The sequence below is a fragment of the Cyrtonyx montezumae genome, unplaced genomic scaffold, assembly GCF_038088225.1.
Source record: "Cyrtonyx montezumae isolate F1298 unplaced genomic scaffold, pur_monq_1.0 scaffold_2, whole genome shotgun sequence".
In the NCBI taxonomy this organism is placed as follows: Eukaryota; Metazoa; Chordata; class Aves; order Galliformes; family Odontophoridae; genus Cyrtonyx; species Cyrtonyx montezumae.
In genome coordinates this window covers 31,335,353-31,350,825 of record NW_027071936.1, presented here as the reverse complement: position 1 = coordinate 31,350,825, position 15,473 = coordinate 31,335,353, and positions in this window count along the sequence as shown.

Sequence of the window (15,473 nt, the reverse complement as noted above, 5' to 3'; positions counted from 1 at the left end):
AAAAGCCTGACATATAGGCGGATATCTCTAGTATACAGACAGACACAAAGATAGGCAATCCTGACTTGAGAGCTTTTCATTTTAAACCTGAAAATCAGAGCCTGACAGACCTGCAAGTCAAGCAAGAATTCCTCAGAGCCATCATTTTTATTTGTAATTATTCTTTCTAATACAACAGCTATGGTCTTCAGGCCATACCCTTTAATGCTAAGCACCTAACATAATTCTGCCTGTGGACTTCTATGTGATCTAGTATTTTAGATCCATTATTATGAAGAAGGTAGAGAGCAATTTACATCTCCTTACTGCAAAATTTTGTAGCTGAATGTGTGACAGATACAACCCATTGTGGCATGTTCTGCATTCAGACATACTGGAGGACTCAGGACACTTGTGAAGGTATATCAGTTCTTGGCCATTTTATGTCACAGTCTGGGATAAATGGGGAAGACCTGTATCAGATAAAGTAGGAATTCAAATGTGAAACTGATTCCTCAGTCTTCCGTTAGCTCTCGCAGGAAAACTTTATTTTTTCCTTCTCTGAGAGTGGTCATGTGTAGGAAAAAGAATGATTATTGTGGTGGTAACTTCCCACTGGGAAACCCTGACAGCGTTTGTTTGTTGGCAAATCTGAATACGAAAGCTCCTCATAGCTCTGATCTTTCAGCCTCCTCTCCCCTGACAGCTGAGATGGTCTCCCCTGCTACATTCACAATATACACCTCAGCCAACCATACATTATTGAAGAGCTCTGGATAAACATAGGCTACTGAAGTGTCTGGCTGTACAAAACATGTTATGGACCACAAGCTGTTGTTGTGGTAGACACCTCCTTTCTTTTCTGCCCCGTCTGAATGAAAAGGAAACTGTAAATTTCGATAGAGCTAGGTCTAGGATCCAGGAGAGTAACCATGCAGGATTTCCCATCTTTAATGAGAGATTTTTTACATCTTCTCTGACTATAAATAAATCTAATCTTGACAGATTAGATTCTTGCTGTCTTAAATGCAATCAGATAATTTCTTTAATCACTTCTTAGTCGCAAGAAAGGAAGTGAGGACATGCAGCCCAGTATCTTAAATGGTATCTGTTTGGGAAGGAGATGATAGGAAGAGTCCTTTAAGCTTTAGATATTCCACTCTTTAGCCTCAGAAACTGACTCATCAGACTCAATGAACAAGCATAGTTGCTGCTTTTTGTTTGGCTTTTGAACAAGCAGTCAACTCATTGGTAGTAGAGAAGCCAATGTACTTGGCTGCCAGTGAGAGGATGAAGCTGCAGTATCGAAACCTCTTTAGGAAAAAGCACATATGCATAGATATAGCTGGATCTTCTACAAGAACCGTGAGGATAAAGAAAGAAGAGAACGAACACAAATAGGTTTGTACCGATCTCTGTCTGAAAGACTGTTAGAAAGGACTGAATTTTAACCTCCTCATGGACAGTGGGGAAATATTTGCAGGAGAAACATAGCTGAAGGTGTCAGTTGAGAACAGCTCAGAGAGTCAGGGCAACTCTAATTACAAGAACTTGATCTCATCTGGAGATAATTCTTACTTTCAACCCCCCCCCCTCCCCAGCTCAGAAGGGGAAGCAGTACATGCTGCTTTGTGCACTCTGGACTGCATCTATCTTCTATGTGTGACATATGAGTTAAGGTACACCAAATTTTGTCTGGCATTTGCTTCAGAGTTAAGCATGCTGGTTTTTTTATTATTATTAACTGTCATAGAAATTTAATACTGACTTACAAATTTTTGTGATTACAAGAACTTACTGGATACCTGCAAAAGGTGAAATTCTAGGATTTTTTCCATTAATCTAAATAAATCCAGTATGGACCACGATTCAGAAGAAAGAAGACAAACATTCTGTCTTCTTAGGCATTTTCCTGTCTTTTGAAACCTTTCCTCTATCTTGTAGTATTTTATATATGAATATATGCAAAACCTTATAGCAAGACCTTGACTTATTTAATCATATCTACTTTTATTTTTTTTATAACTTGCTATAAATGGACATATGGAAATGCTTGGAAAAGGAAGAATCCACATAAATTCAGTGTTCCTCCAAATTTTCTACACTTAAACAAAAGTATAAACATGCCAGTCAAGTTCACACTCAAATACTATCTGTTATTCAGCTACACTGAAACATACACCACTCTCATTCCTTTCCAGTCACAGTACAGACATTGATTCTGTGTTATCCTTACAGCCTTTACTATCAAATGTAATTTGTTTTCCAGATTCTGAAGCCAGATGCTATTTTCGTGGAAAGCATTTGATGTACATAAGTGTAACAGCCAATTGTACCAAATATTTCATGAATTCCTGTGTTCCAGTGTAAATTTGACAAGATTTTACTAATTAAGAATATCTGTTTCGCCCAAGGAAGAAGAAAAGGTCATCAATATTAATAACAGCAACATCTTTCTCTCGTAATCTAAATCTCATATTTCATAATAAGAATCATAAAATAATATTCTTTGGAGGAGAGAAGAAAATCAGTTTTACCAGGCATCCACTGAGCGAAGACAGATAAGTGTGCTGCAGGCCATCCTGAGCAAAGTATTTGTTCTCTAAAGTGGGCTTATGGCAGTTGCAGGCTTTCAGACAGGTTTTCAGTCTCTAAGAGGAATGATCAGAAAGCTCAACTCTAAACACCAGTTAACATGTAGCTAGCATTGAGTACAACAGGGCTTTTCATCTCTGTAATGTTGCATTCCTGAGAATGTTGGAAATCAAAAAGAAATTTGTTTCAACAGGATTAACTCCTGATGAAAATTGAGGGAAGATGTTGATGTCCAGTTAGCAGACATGGAGAGGAGAGTGCCATGAGGAACAATAAAAGTACACTGTCCCACAGCACAGGAGCTGTGTCAGGAGGAGTGAGGCACACTCGCATTGGGCTGAGCTGCAGGTCTGATGTGTGCAATGCAGAGCATTCGTGGGGTCTTTCATGGTCTCTGGCTTTTTCTTTTTTTAAAAGCAAGGTTATCACATGGTATTAAGAGGGCTCTAAGGAAATACATCTGCTTGGAAAAATGTACAGGAATCTACATGTACTCATTGGCAGCAGGCAAACTGATGCACAGCAGTCACTGCCTGCTAAAGCACCACTTGGTTTTACAGCATATCCCATTTATGCCACTAATTAATTTTACAAAAAAGCAATTCGTACAGGTTAAAGCTGCACTTTCTAGTAAAGAAGGAGTGAATTTAGTCTACATTAAGCCACTGCAGTCTAGGAGGATCCTAATTAAAGATTGCAAACTACTGTTCAAGTAATCAGTTACAAATTTTTTTCCTACATTTTGTCATCACTCAATATATGGTATTTCCTCCAGAATATTGCATTAAACACTGGTTAGAAAGCTGGTGTGCACAGATTGTGTTTGCTACAGGACTTAACTGGGCTCTATGTGGATTTTCTTCTGCCAATATTAAGTTAGATTCTGACCTACATAACTGGAAGACTTTTTATTGATTTTTTTTAATAATTAATCTATAAACAGGTATTTGAAGGAAAACACACTATGCAAGAAGCACTTTTCATCTTTCAAAATTCTGCAAATAACAAGTCTTACTATCAAGCCGTAGTTATCTTGGACCACGTCTTTTACTGATGGGCAAAATAGAATATTATTTTAAGCAGTGAAATGAAACCACAGAATCACAGAATCATTGAGGTTGGAAAAGATCACTGAGATCATCCATTCCAACCGCCAACCCATTCCCACCATGCCCACTGACCATGTTTCTCAGTGCCACATCTCTGTGGCTCTTCAACTCCTCCAGGAATTGTAACTCCACCACCTCCCTAGGCAGCCTGTGCCACTGCATTACCAGTGTATTCTTCTGAGTTGTTTTTCCATTAGGAATATTATATTAATCCAATATCTTGATAACTTAATATCCAATTGCCTCACCCTTAGATGGGCAGCTGTCTGCAAAAGGAACTAAGCTTAAAATGTAGTCTTAACTGTTATTGATGAAAAATTGAGTCGGCAGAGGTTGTTTAATTTGCAAGTTACAGCAAGTTACTAAAACAAAGAGCATCTTTGGTTGTTTCTGTTTTATAATACATCCCATTATTTGTGTGAGGCACAACAGGTGAGGGGGAGATTATTCAGCCTAGAGCAAAAAGGCCTAAACATAAGGCTGCTCTTTCAATGCTGCAGCCTTGATTACCCAAATGTCATGGGGACATTGAAAATGTTTGCATAATTATGACCATGGCTAATGGTAGGGCTTTTAAATGTAATTAATAACTTTCTAGAGATATTATTATTTTGAAAAATGGGGATTGTGGTAATTGAACTTCAGAAAACTGGGATAGAACTAACGAGGGCTGCCATGAAATACGTGGGGATTTATGTGAAATAGCAATTAAGAAATACAAAGTTATCTTTCTTTTTTTTGAGGCTATTACACAAGCATATCAGCAGGAGACTTCCAGTCACATGTTACATTAAATTCAATAGAAAGTTTAAAAGTAAAATTCCATTTAATAGATTGAAAAAACCACTGTTCTATGAGGATGGAGAAAGGTGGCTTTGTATCCAGTGTGGGCAGGAAACATAGTCCAGCTTTTCACATGCTCAAATCTGAGCAGGCAGCTAGGAGGAATTTACATAGATGCTCCAAGAAAATACTAAGGGTATTAGTTTCTGCAAAATCCTTAACTTTTTTTCCCCCTTTTAGAAAAATAACAGAGAGCTACTGTACCCTGCTGAGACCAACATCTGTGCAGACAATTAAACCCTTTTAGACCTTGAGCAGGGGAAACTCAGAGGAACCAACCCTTTTCTACTGCATCCTCTGAAGGACTGCGGAGAAATAAAAGATTTTGCAAGCATCTAAGCATATACATAATTACAAAGAGGTCCCACTGTTTTGTTTTTAAATAAATTTGGTTAACAATGAAGCTTTACTTCCTGAAAAATACTTAGTGATATTGGCACTTGGGTCTGAAATCCAGCTCTAACATCCTTGTTGTGTACCCCCTTTGGAAGGAGGCCAAATCTGAGGTAACAGAATAAGCAGCTGAAGAAATCCTTGGGTTTGGTTCTTCACATTTCACAGGAAGTAATTTCTCAGAACTTGCTTCATGATGATATGACACCACAAGCTCATTATATGGCATTCTGGTTTTCTTCTCCAAATCTTTTCAATCATTTATCTAGGGTTGGACAAATGATACAGAATATTTCTGCAGCTTACATTTTATACCTGGGAATGTAGTTATGAAGGGTACTCCAAGCAATGCCACTATGTTATGGGTAGCTTAAAGGTGCTGTGAGTTCAGTCCCTGCTCTGAAGGACTTAAAACTTAAATGAACAAAGTGAGCAAGGAAACTGAAATGAAGAGCTCTGCAAAACGAGGATAAATGGAAAAGACACATTTGCAGATACCAGTTTAATGGCACTTTCTGAGAGAAAATGCTTCTGCTGAAATTATTCTCACCCAGGGCTGTGTATTAACAGCTATCTGTGCTAACCACTGTACTTTCCCTAGCACACACACCACTCTGAAGGAGCAAAAGCTCATACATTTAACAATAATGTTAGGTTCTGGGAAATCACCACCAATAACTCAGGTTCCCAGAGAACAGAAAAAACAAAAAGAAGAAAGAAAGGGACAGACTCTAGCAAGATCTGTTGTGACAGGACAAGGGGAAATGGTATCAAACTGAGAGGGGAGGCTGAGACTGGACATAAGGAAGAAGTTTTTTACAATAAGAGGGGTGAGGCAACACAAGAGGTTACACAGAGAAGTGGTGGATGTCTCAGCCCTGGAGACACTCAATGACAGGCTAGATGGTGCTCTGAGCACCTCATGCAGCTGTAAGTGTCCTTGTTCATTGCAGGGGAGTTGGACTCGATGGCCTTTAAGGATCCCTTCCAACTCAAACGATTCTATGAAAACAGATAGATTGGCTCTAGTAATCCCTCCCTGCATCCACTCTCAGCTTTGTGAGAATCCACTACCTCTGGGAACAGGCAGCAGATGGGTGCTTCTCACATGCTGATTTTGGCAGTGGTTTGCTTTGCTCTGATAGATGGAGGCAGCACTAAGAAAAAATACGCCATGGTAAATATGTCCCCCTTCAACATGATGATAGCATATGATGGATGTGCCTCCTATCGCAGAGAGGACACCTGAACAAACGTGACCTGTTGAAGCTTTGCCCCTGGCATATACGGAGTGAAAGAAGATGGTTGTTATGCCACCTTGTTTTTTTAATTCCCTGTACTCATGACACAATATCAGGAAACAAGTGTTCTGCTTTTTCTAATTTGTCAAAAACTGTACATTTCACAATTCCATCAGGGAAGTCATAAAGTAAATTTGAAGGTAGAACATGGGATTATTAATATTTGCATGTCCCTCATGTAGACTGCAGTTTCAGCTGGACAGTGTGTGTTCTGGAGCACGGCTGACCTCTCTGCCTGCAAATCCAAGCTGGACAGGCAGGAATACCACAGAGAGAAGAAGCCTCCATAGGGTGAACATAGCAGAAACGCTGTCACAGCTTGAATCAGTGATTTAGAACCTGGTGGGAAGGCAGAGCCAACACAGGGGAGTTAAGGCGCAGGCAATGTACCTGAGTGACTGGAAGGGGTGGAGCCAGGATCCACCTCTTCCCAGACCTCATATAAGGGTTGGCAGTGGACACAATCATGTTTTGTTAGAGGTCTCTGTCTACCTGAGGCTTTTTGAAGGTAAGCAGTCTCTTTCCTTGGTTGTTTTTTTTTGTTTGGTTTTTTTTTTTTTTTTTTTTGTACCTGTGGCTGTTGTATTTGTGCAAGTCCTCACTTGCTGCAGCCTAGGATCTTGCTGCTCTGCACTTTCATTGCTGCACTTTCCATCATATTGCAGCTTACAAACAGGGAAGTAAGTATTCCTTTCTGACAATGGGGCTATGCTTTGAATTTGATTTACATTCTGAGACTGGCCTGATGAACTATAACACCAAGGTATAAACAATACTGGTTTTGAGAGGCATTAAAATGGCAGCAGTGAAAATATTTATTTTAGTATGAAAGTATGTACTTTTCTAATAGTTATGGTGCATTTAAAGATTGGCTTCAAAACATGGTTCAGTTTACAGGATGGGATGACTTCCATGTTTTAAGAGCAAATAATAGTTTGAGTTTGTACACCAGATTAACTTCATCAGATTTACTGAATATGTAAATGAGTGCTCTTCTAATAAATGATAACAAAACAAAAGAACACCCCTGCCAATGCAGAAGCAGTTAGAACTTTGATACTTGAAGTTCTCATGGTTAAGCATGAGTTAACTTTGCTTTTGGGAGAGGACACTGTTCGTTGGGACCTTTTGCTGTGGGGTATACTTAGTATGAAATTATAAATAGTCTGTGCACAGGCCATAGCTTGCCCCTGCAGTGTTGGCTTCCACTGGATTTTGCCAGTCCTCAGCAGGCTGTAGGCAGAATTTTTCCTTCTCTTTCTGGTTCCAGAACCTGACATACTGAGGAAGCATAATGGAAAAAATGAGAATAGGAGAAGCAGTAACAGTTACATCATAAGCAGGGATTTTCATTCTTATTACTCCCAAATTAAGCTGAGTAGTTCTCTGTAAAACAGCGGATGGATGGAATGTAATGAACAGTGGCTCCTTCATGTGGATAATGAGTCCTCAACAAATAGAAATAGCTTAACCTCAAATACAACTAATGTAAATAAACAACAAACAAACCAACACACTGCTAATCTGGATGATCTTATATTATAGCAAAAACTTAAGACAGCATTCTATCTGGTGTAATGCAGAATATATACAGCAGTCTGTAAATAAATATTCCTTTATGGCATTTGAGGCAGAATGTCAGTAACTATCGCTACAAGAACACTTCAGATAATTAATGGGTGCAATAATATTACATACCAGGATTATTCTTACCCTTTTGAGTTTCTACTTCTGTTGTTGTTTTGTTCTTTGACAGTGATCTCCCAGCCTCAGCATCTAGACCTTGTTGCTCCACCTAGGCAAGTTCCAACTCATGCTTCAAGGAGTGGAAGACATCTGAGCCTGACACACAGAAGGGACCAGAGTCCCTGTCAAAATGCTGCAGTTTTACTGCCACTGGTTGACAAAGGCAGTGTTCTTTAATCTTATGCGTATATTTATCAGCCAAGGTATTGCTTGGTTGTGCCAAGCCCAAGCTGAGATGGGCTGTGAGTCAGAGCCCTCATGAGCTCTGTCTGGATGCTGGGGCCAGTGCCCTGGGTTTTATTGCAAAATCCTCGGGGGATTTCGAGACTCAACTAGTGATTCTTGATGCTAGTGAGTTAGTCTGTTTTTTGTCACTGGATGCAAAATTAATGTATCCCAGCCAAAATTGCAGTGATAAAGTGGGGCAAATGATCGCATCCACCCAACTTTTGCACCTCTTGGTTTTAAAAAAAAAAAAAAAGCATTACAAATGAGCTGGTTTAATATTGACATAATTGAATGCTATGCTGGAGTAGCTTTTATTTCCCTGCTTCAGTAGATGATGATCCGTTCTATAACTAGCAGATGAGACCACACAAACCATTAATTTTTAGCTTGTCTCTTCCAGTAGTACAGTAATGTTTGGCAGGAGTGTGGACTTGGTGTGGAAAACAGATTCCTTTATTTCTTTATGATATTCTAATGATAAAGGTTATATGGAAACCCAGTGTTTAAAGGGAAATCCTTGTTTGCAGCAAGTATTGCTTTTAAACCTTGTGACTAACAGCCCTTGCTTCTAAGTGACTTAGCATAAAATGTGGCAAACATTTTTTTTCTGTTAACTTGAGAGTAAGGATGCACCCCAGCCTGCTGCTGTCCCTGTTGCCCAAGCATGGCAATCATGGATGTACTGGGCTGAAGCAAGTCAGGGTGCTCATTCTTTCAAAACTGTTCCTGTAACTAATTTGGCTGATTGTTTTTGTGAGACTAAATGGATGATTTAAAAGCTTTGTTGGACGCATTCAGACCCTGTAACCTTTCAAAATAACGCAGACAGGAAACTTTCTTTTTGAGCCCAGCAAAGAAGAGATCTCAGGGAAAAAAAAAAGGTTGAGGGGAAAAAAGTGAAACAAGCGAATGGAGTTTGAGTATATTTTATGTCAATGCCTCCATATTATTGGGCTAAATTTCTAAATTTGTAGACCTACTATATTTTTTCTTACATTGCTGGTGTCTGTCTGTTTTTTTTTTTTTAGATAGCAATGATCCACATTTCCAAGCCATAAGAAATATTAGTGGCTTCATAGGATTTGGTAGAACTAATTAGAGTACTTTTTTTTTTCTCCTATGTTTACCAACAACCAGTCTTTATTTTTTTCCCTAGTAAATACTCTGTGGATTTTATAAAATACTTTGTATTTGCTAAGCTTTCTCATTACTGTAGTTCACTAACCTCATCATGAAATGAATTTGTCTTGTACTCAGTTTTGTAACATTGTGCATCCGAATGGTTTGGCACAGAGCTCATATGAGGTCAAAGTCAACCAGGTAAAAATGTTGAAGTGCGTTGCATAGGCTTTATGTGCCCCTGAGGAGTAAGCAGTCTCTAATATTTCTTTTTCTATAATTGTCTCTACACCCACATAGATGTGACATAATGAAAAGTAAATGTTCTGTTTGAGGTCTTAAAGCAAAGGCAAAGCTAGCCCATGTACATTAAGGCATGATAAGGCAACCTCTCCACTCAGTTAATATTACTCTGTGTACACTGGAGTGCTCATATGTGTATGCAGACATATACATAAGTATCTTGAACATATTACTGGACGAAGTTCTTATTTTGCTCAACTCCAGCTTATCTAGGTATTACCAAGTTCTGCTTGTGCTCCAGAGAGCAGACTGCACATAGAATCATAGTATCACTAAGATTGGAAGATGCCCCTAAGATCATCCAGTCCAGCCACCAAATCATTCTCACCATACCCACTAAATATGTTCCTTAGTGCCACATCTCCACAGTTCTTGAACACCTCCAGGATGATGACTCTACCACCTCCTTGAGCAGCCCATTCCAATGCCTGACTATTCTTCCTGAGAAATTTTTCCTAATATTGAACTGACATGTTTGGATATCAGCCATGGTTGCTTATGTGTTTGTTTGCAAATGACTGTCTCAGGAGTTATGTGCAGTCCTGCAAGAAGGAGAGGGACTTCGACACAAGGATGTGTGGCCACCACTTACCCTCCAGCTCTGTACTGTAGCCACGCTCATGGGGAGTAAAGCTCCTGGCATGGTGCACCCATGCATAAGCACTACAGCTGCTTCCTAATCCATACATAACTATTCCTCATCCATTGACAATCTCTGTAAGTACCGACTTCTATTTTTAGTTCCTATTTAGCACTTAGTTGTAATTTACCTCAGAGTGAGTAATATAGGTATCTGTATTACTGTACTATATCCTAAGGACCCCTTCATAATATGTTAGTTTTTTTTTTTTTAAATAAAATTCTACCTTAGTGATTTAACTGATAAAAGATTAAACATTGGATTATCGTACTCTGTGATCTGTCTCACCTTCTCTTCAGCCTGAAGGCTTCAAAGGTTTTCTTTTTACTTTTGATAGTAAATCATTATATCATACTAGAAGTAAAGGTATTAAAGTCTTGTTCCATGTTATTTTGAGGCTGATTTAATTCTGTGATCTTTTTGAGTATGAAATAGAACCTGTTGCTGTAAGGAGATGTAGGAGAAAGCCTGTACAACATCTACATCTCATAATACTTTGTACAGAACCTACGTGCATCACAGATTTTTGGAGGTCTTAATGTGGGAGGGGAGTTTTTTTTTGTTTGCTTTCCCTATAGAGAACAGACTTTTTTTTTAATGTTATGAGGATAATTTTTCTTACATCAAGTCACTCCCTCCTGTTTCTTCACTGATTATTACCTATTCACAGTTTGGGTTGGGCAGATAACAACCAAGTATCCCAATGATGAGCCTGAGAAGTTAATTAGGAGGGACTGAGTCTTGTACTACTGTTATCTGTCACTCTATAAATAGCTTAATAGGAGTTCATTTATTCAGGTTCATAAGCAGCTGTAAGGAAAACTCTGTAGGAGGGGTTCACAGAGTCAGGTTATTCCATGGCTTGCATGTTTTCTCTGCCATGCCTGATCAGGGCATTGCTGGTAAGTGGGAGCTGGTTTTGGATTATGTTGTCAGTTCTGCAGGTCAGTGCTGCAATTGCTGTGGAGGCATATCTTGAATGTATATAAATATGTCAGAGATCATTATATTTTTTAACTACTTGCCAGGCTTCTTTCCAAATTTTTTCATTCTGTAATTACTTCCATGTTAAAATAGCTGCCAATTGTAGTTCCAATCTGTATCAAAATTTTGTTCGTTTGCATTCCAATCCATTCATTATGAATGGATTTCCTGTTTCAAGAACTACATTTGAAATGTTACAGGTACAGTATTTGCTTTCCTTGAACAAATGACATCATGACAAGAGCATTAAAGTAACACTTAGCATCAAGAGGACTATTAGCAAAGCTGCTGGGCTCCAAAGGACAGATTTAACTTTCAGATTTGCTGATATGCAGGGCTGTTGTACTAGATGATAGCCTATACTTCTGGTTTAAAACCATGTTTTTCTTAAAGATGGAGTAAAGGCCCAATGGCTCTGCAGTAATTGATTACAGATTACAAATTATTGATGTATTACAAATGAAACATATTGGAAATGAGAAAAAAGTTTATTTTCTCAGTGTCTGACTGTCAGTGGCTACATTCCATTACTAAACACATTGCACAAGAAAACAATATGCAAAGTCTATAATACACAGATATCTGAAAGGATGATGAGATGCTCTAATTCCCTTCCTTTAAATCAGACTAAAAAAAACCCTAAATGAGCAATGAGAAATTCTCGAAGTATTCACCCAAATTACGGAGTAAAAAGTCTGAAATTGTGACATTAGCAAAATTAATGAATAGGTATTTGGTTAGTCAACAGTGCTATCTGCTCATGGCTTACTCAACAGTATGAGTAGATAATGCTAATTCCTAGCTGAACTATACCACCTGGTGGGTACCCAGGAAATTACAGTTTCAATATCAAAACCATCTTTAGTATATTTTTCAGTCTAAAATTGTTGAATGTTGTCATTTTCTGTAAGTGGCACACTATGTACAGAATACTACTAAAGCTTTTCTGTAACTTATGTTTTGTTATTAATATCCAAGCCATAACAAAAATATGTATATCCTAACTTGTTCTGTGCAAGTTTTACAGTGGAAAAAGAGTGATACAAACCTTCAGTGGTTATTTAGGCTTTAATATTTTGTGGCAAGGAAATATTGGAAGAAAAAATAAGCAAACAATGTAGGAAAAAAGCACTAGTAATCACCTGTAGAATTTCTTTTTTCTCTTGGTGAATTTAAGTATCTTTAGGAAGTGATAAAATTTAGGGTTTGTTTACTATTTTTTTCTATAATTGACTGTTTTATAGTTGTTCAGAAACAAGGCTTGATAAGGAAAGGGCTTTGAGGGGATTGGTGCCGATTTCTGCTCCTTGGTTGTAGAGGACGTCCTTAAAAACCTTTAAAAGTGTTCTGACTTCAATAGATTTTTGCCAACAGCCAGCATGTGAGCTACTAACAGCAACAACAAAGAAATACAATTTAAAAACAAAAAAAGCAGTGATCACTGTTTATGGTGAGGAACTCTGTTAAGTACTCAAGCTGTTAAAAGAAAAAAAACACAAAACCATGCTTTTGCAGATCTAGAAAAATAAAATGACTGAGTTCAAATCAACATATTCCTAAGCTATAAAGTTTGCCTGAAAAAATGCTTTTTTTTTCCCAATACAACTTATCTATTAAGAGCTAGATATCAAAGGGTCAATTTAACTCTCATTGGTGTGACTGAGAAGGCACCTGAGAACTGAATCGGACTCAGAAGAGCTTATACCACTGTCCCTACTGAGGGTGACATGATCCTCAGTAACACAGCATTAATTATTCCATCATAAAACCTTCAGTATCAGACCAAGTAAGCCTTGAAGGAAGACTAAACAAGGTATCTCTAAATAAGGCCCTGGGGATATTCAAGGCTGGACTGGATGGGGCTCTGAGCAACCTGATCTAGCTGTGGATGTCTCTGTTCATTGTAGGGGAGTTGGATTAGATCACGTTTGAAGAACTCTTCTAACTTTAAGGGCTCTATGATTCCTCCACGAGGAATTATCTATGTGTTGTTTTTGTCTTTTTTTCTTTTAGTGGACAGGCTTTGCTTTCAGTGACAAGCGAGCTGTTGAAAGCTTCACTCTGCATCCTTGGCTGGACACAAATGATCACCTTTGTGTAAGGCAGAGGAGGCAGCAGAGGCTGGGTAAGGGAATGAAGAAGGCACTGACTTCCATGAGCTGCTTTTGCAGACAGTAAAAAGTGGGTATGAACAGTTAAGAATGATAACTTTGCATATGTCTGCAGTTATTCCCAAGTTGTATCAGTTTCCAAAGAAGATTTTTTTTCTCCATTGGGCTCCATGGATATGTTTATAAAAGGCTCCAAGTGGAGCCATTAATGCCAACTTGAGTTCCAGGGAGTCGAGGGTACCTCTGTTCTTTAGGAATAGCAGAAACTGCATATACTCACATCCATGAGTTTTAATGATTTCAGCTGATAATGTGTGGACCTCAGGGGAGATCGCATTCAGATGAATGACATCTGAAAGTGTCTATGAAAGGAGGCTCTTGTGGAGAGTGTAGATTATCTGCATTGACACTACTGCCTCACTTGCTCTTGTCTATAGGCTGCCTTGTGCTAACTGTGGCTCATGTTGAGTCCTTTGACTTGTGATTTTCTGCAAAATCATAGTTAGGTGGATTCAACAGGTATTAATTTAAATCAGCATTGTTCTGACTCAAGGACTGACAAACATCTTCCTGACATATAAATACATATATAGTGTATTAGTATTTAACAACAGAAAGCAAAGCTGTTTTCTACTATGTCTGCCCCTAACTGAAAAACAGAATGGTCTTTCAAATTTGGCTGCAGTTAATCAAAAGAACAAGCAGCAAAAGCTCAGAAGAACTGAAAAAGATTTGTTTTAATCATTTAATGAACTGATGCTGAGCTCTCTTAGGTAAGAATAATCTCAGATGAGGCAGAAAAGTACAATGAGTAAATCCATTTTCCAGGTGAAAAGCTAGGAAAGCATTCTAGGAAGTAATGAAAATCAAGAGTTGGAAGAGAAAAGGTGGGAAATGTTTGTCCTTGGGAACTGGACGCTTAAAAAACCAAACAAACCTCAACCCAGCTTTGCTATCAAGTTTTGTGGTGGGAAATTCACTATGTTGTTATAAGACCTAGAATTTCTGATCATCATACTGGTTTTGGGCCTGAAATAGCACTGGGGAGAAGCAGATTCCAAAAAGTGCCTGTGACAGAACAGCCTGAAACCTGACCTCTCAGACTTCTTTGTGGATGTCCACAATTCTCAAGCAACTTGGTTGTCATAGTACCTTCCATAAAGTTCTGCCAAAACATAGAAATATCACTTCTGAGGGGTTTTATAGGCCAATTAAACAAGCTGGCTTGGTCTGGTATTAAGGCATGGAACATAGGTTTTAGCAACAACACAAAAAAAAAAAAAATTACATGTTGTTTTATGTGAGTAATGGCAAGATTAGTCCTGAGGTAAAAGCTCCTGGAAAAACTCACACTCTAACACTGACAAGGAAAACGTTTGTTTGCTTTGAACACAAGACAGAGAGATATATAACAAAAAACAATATTTACAGTGCAAGTCAAGAACCATAAGCTCTCATCTTGGCTGTGAAATGGTACAGCTTCACACAGCACATGGAACTATAGATAGTCGCAACTGGAAGTCTACCCTTTGCTGCCTGAAACCTTTTCCTTCCACAAAATCAATGAAATTCTCTAAAGGAGTGGTCATTGATAAAGAAAACCTGCAGGTTTTGTCACTGTCCAAGGCAATGTGCCAGCACAACACAGTGTGGTGCTAGATGGCTGTAGTGCCAGGGTCCTGTGTTGGATGTGTGGTGACTGAGTTTACTCCCCTGGTCCATCCCTAGTGGAAGGAGCACAGACAACCAATTGAATATAAACTCCCTTGTTCAGTGATAGTTTAGAAGCCTACACAGTGCTAAGATTATAGGATAGCATGACTTGAAGTGTCTATTGTATGCTGATATATATATATATATATTTTTTTACAGTTCTACCAGGAAAATAAAACAAACATTTTTGACAGCATTCAGTGGTCTGGAGAAGGCATCCTCCATTCTTAGCAGCTACCTTACACTCTACATAATTTGTTTCTTTTCCTTGCGTTTGATGACTAGGTACACTAATATCAGCAATGCTGATACTCTGGATTCTATGCACTTTATAAAAATGTGAAAAAAACCCAAACTAGAATAACTGTGTACAACCTGAAGTGTTCATTTTTAAATAAGTCTTTGTTCA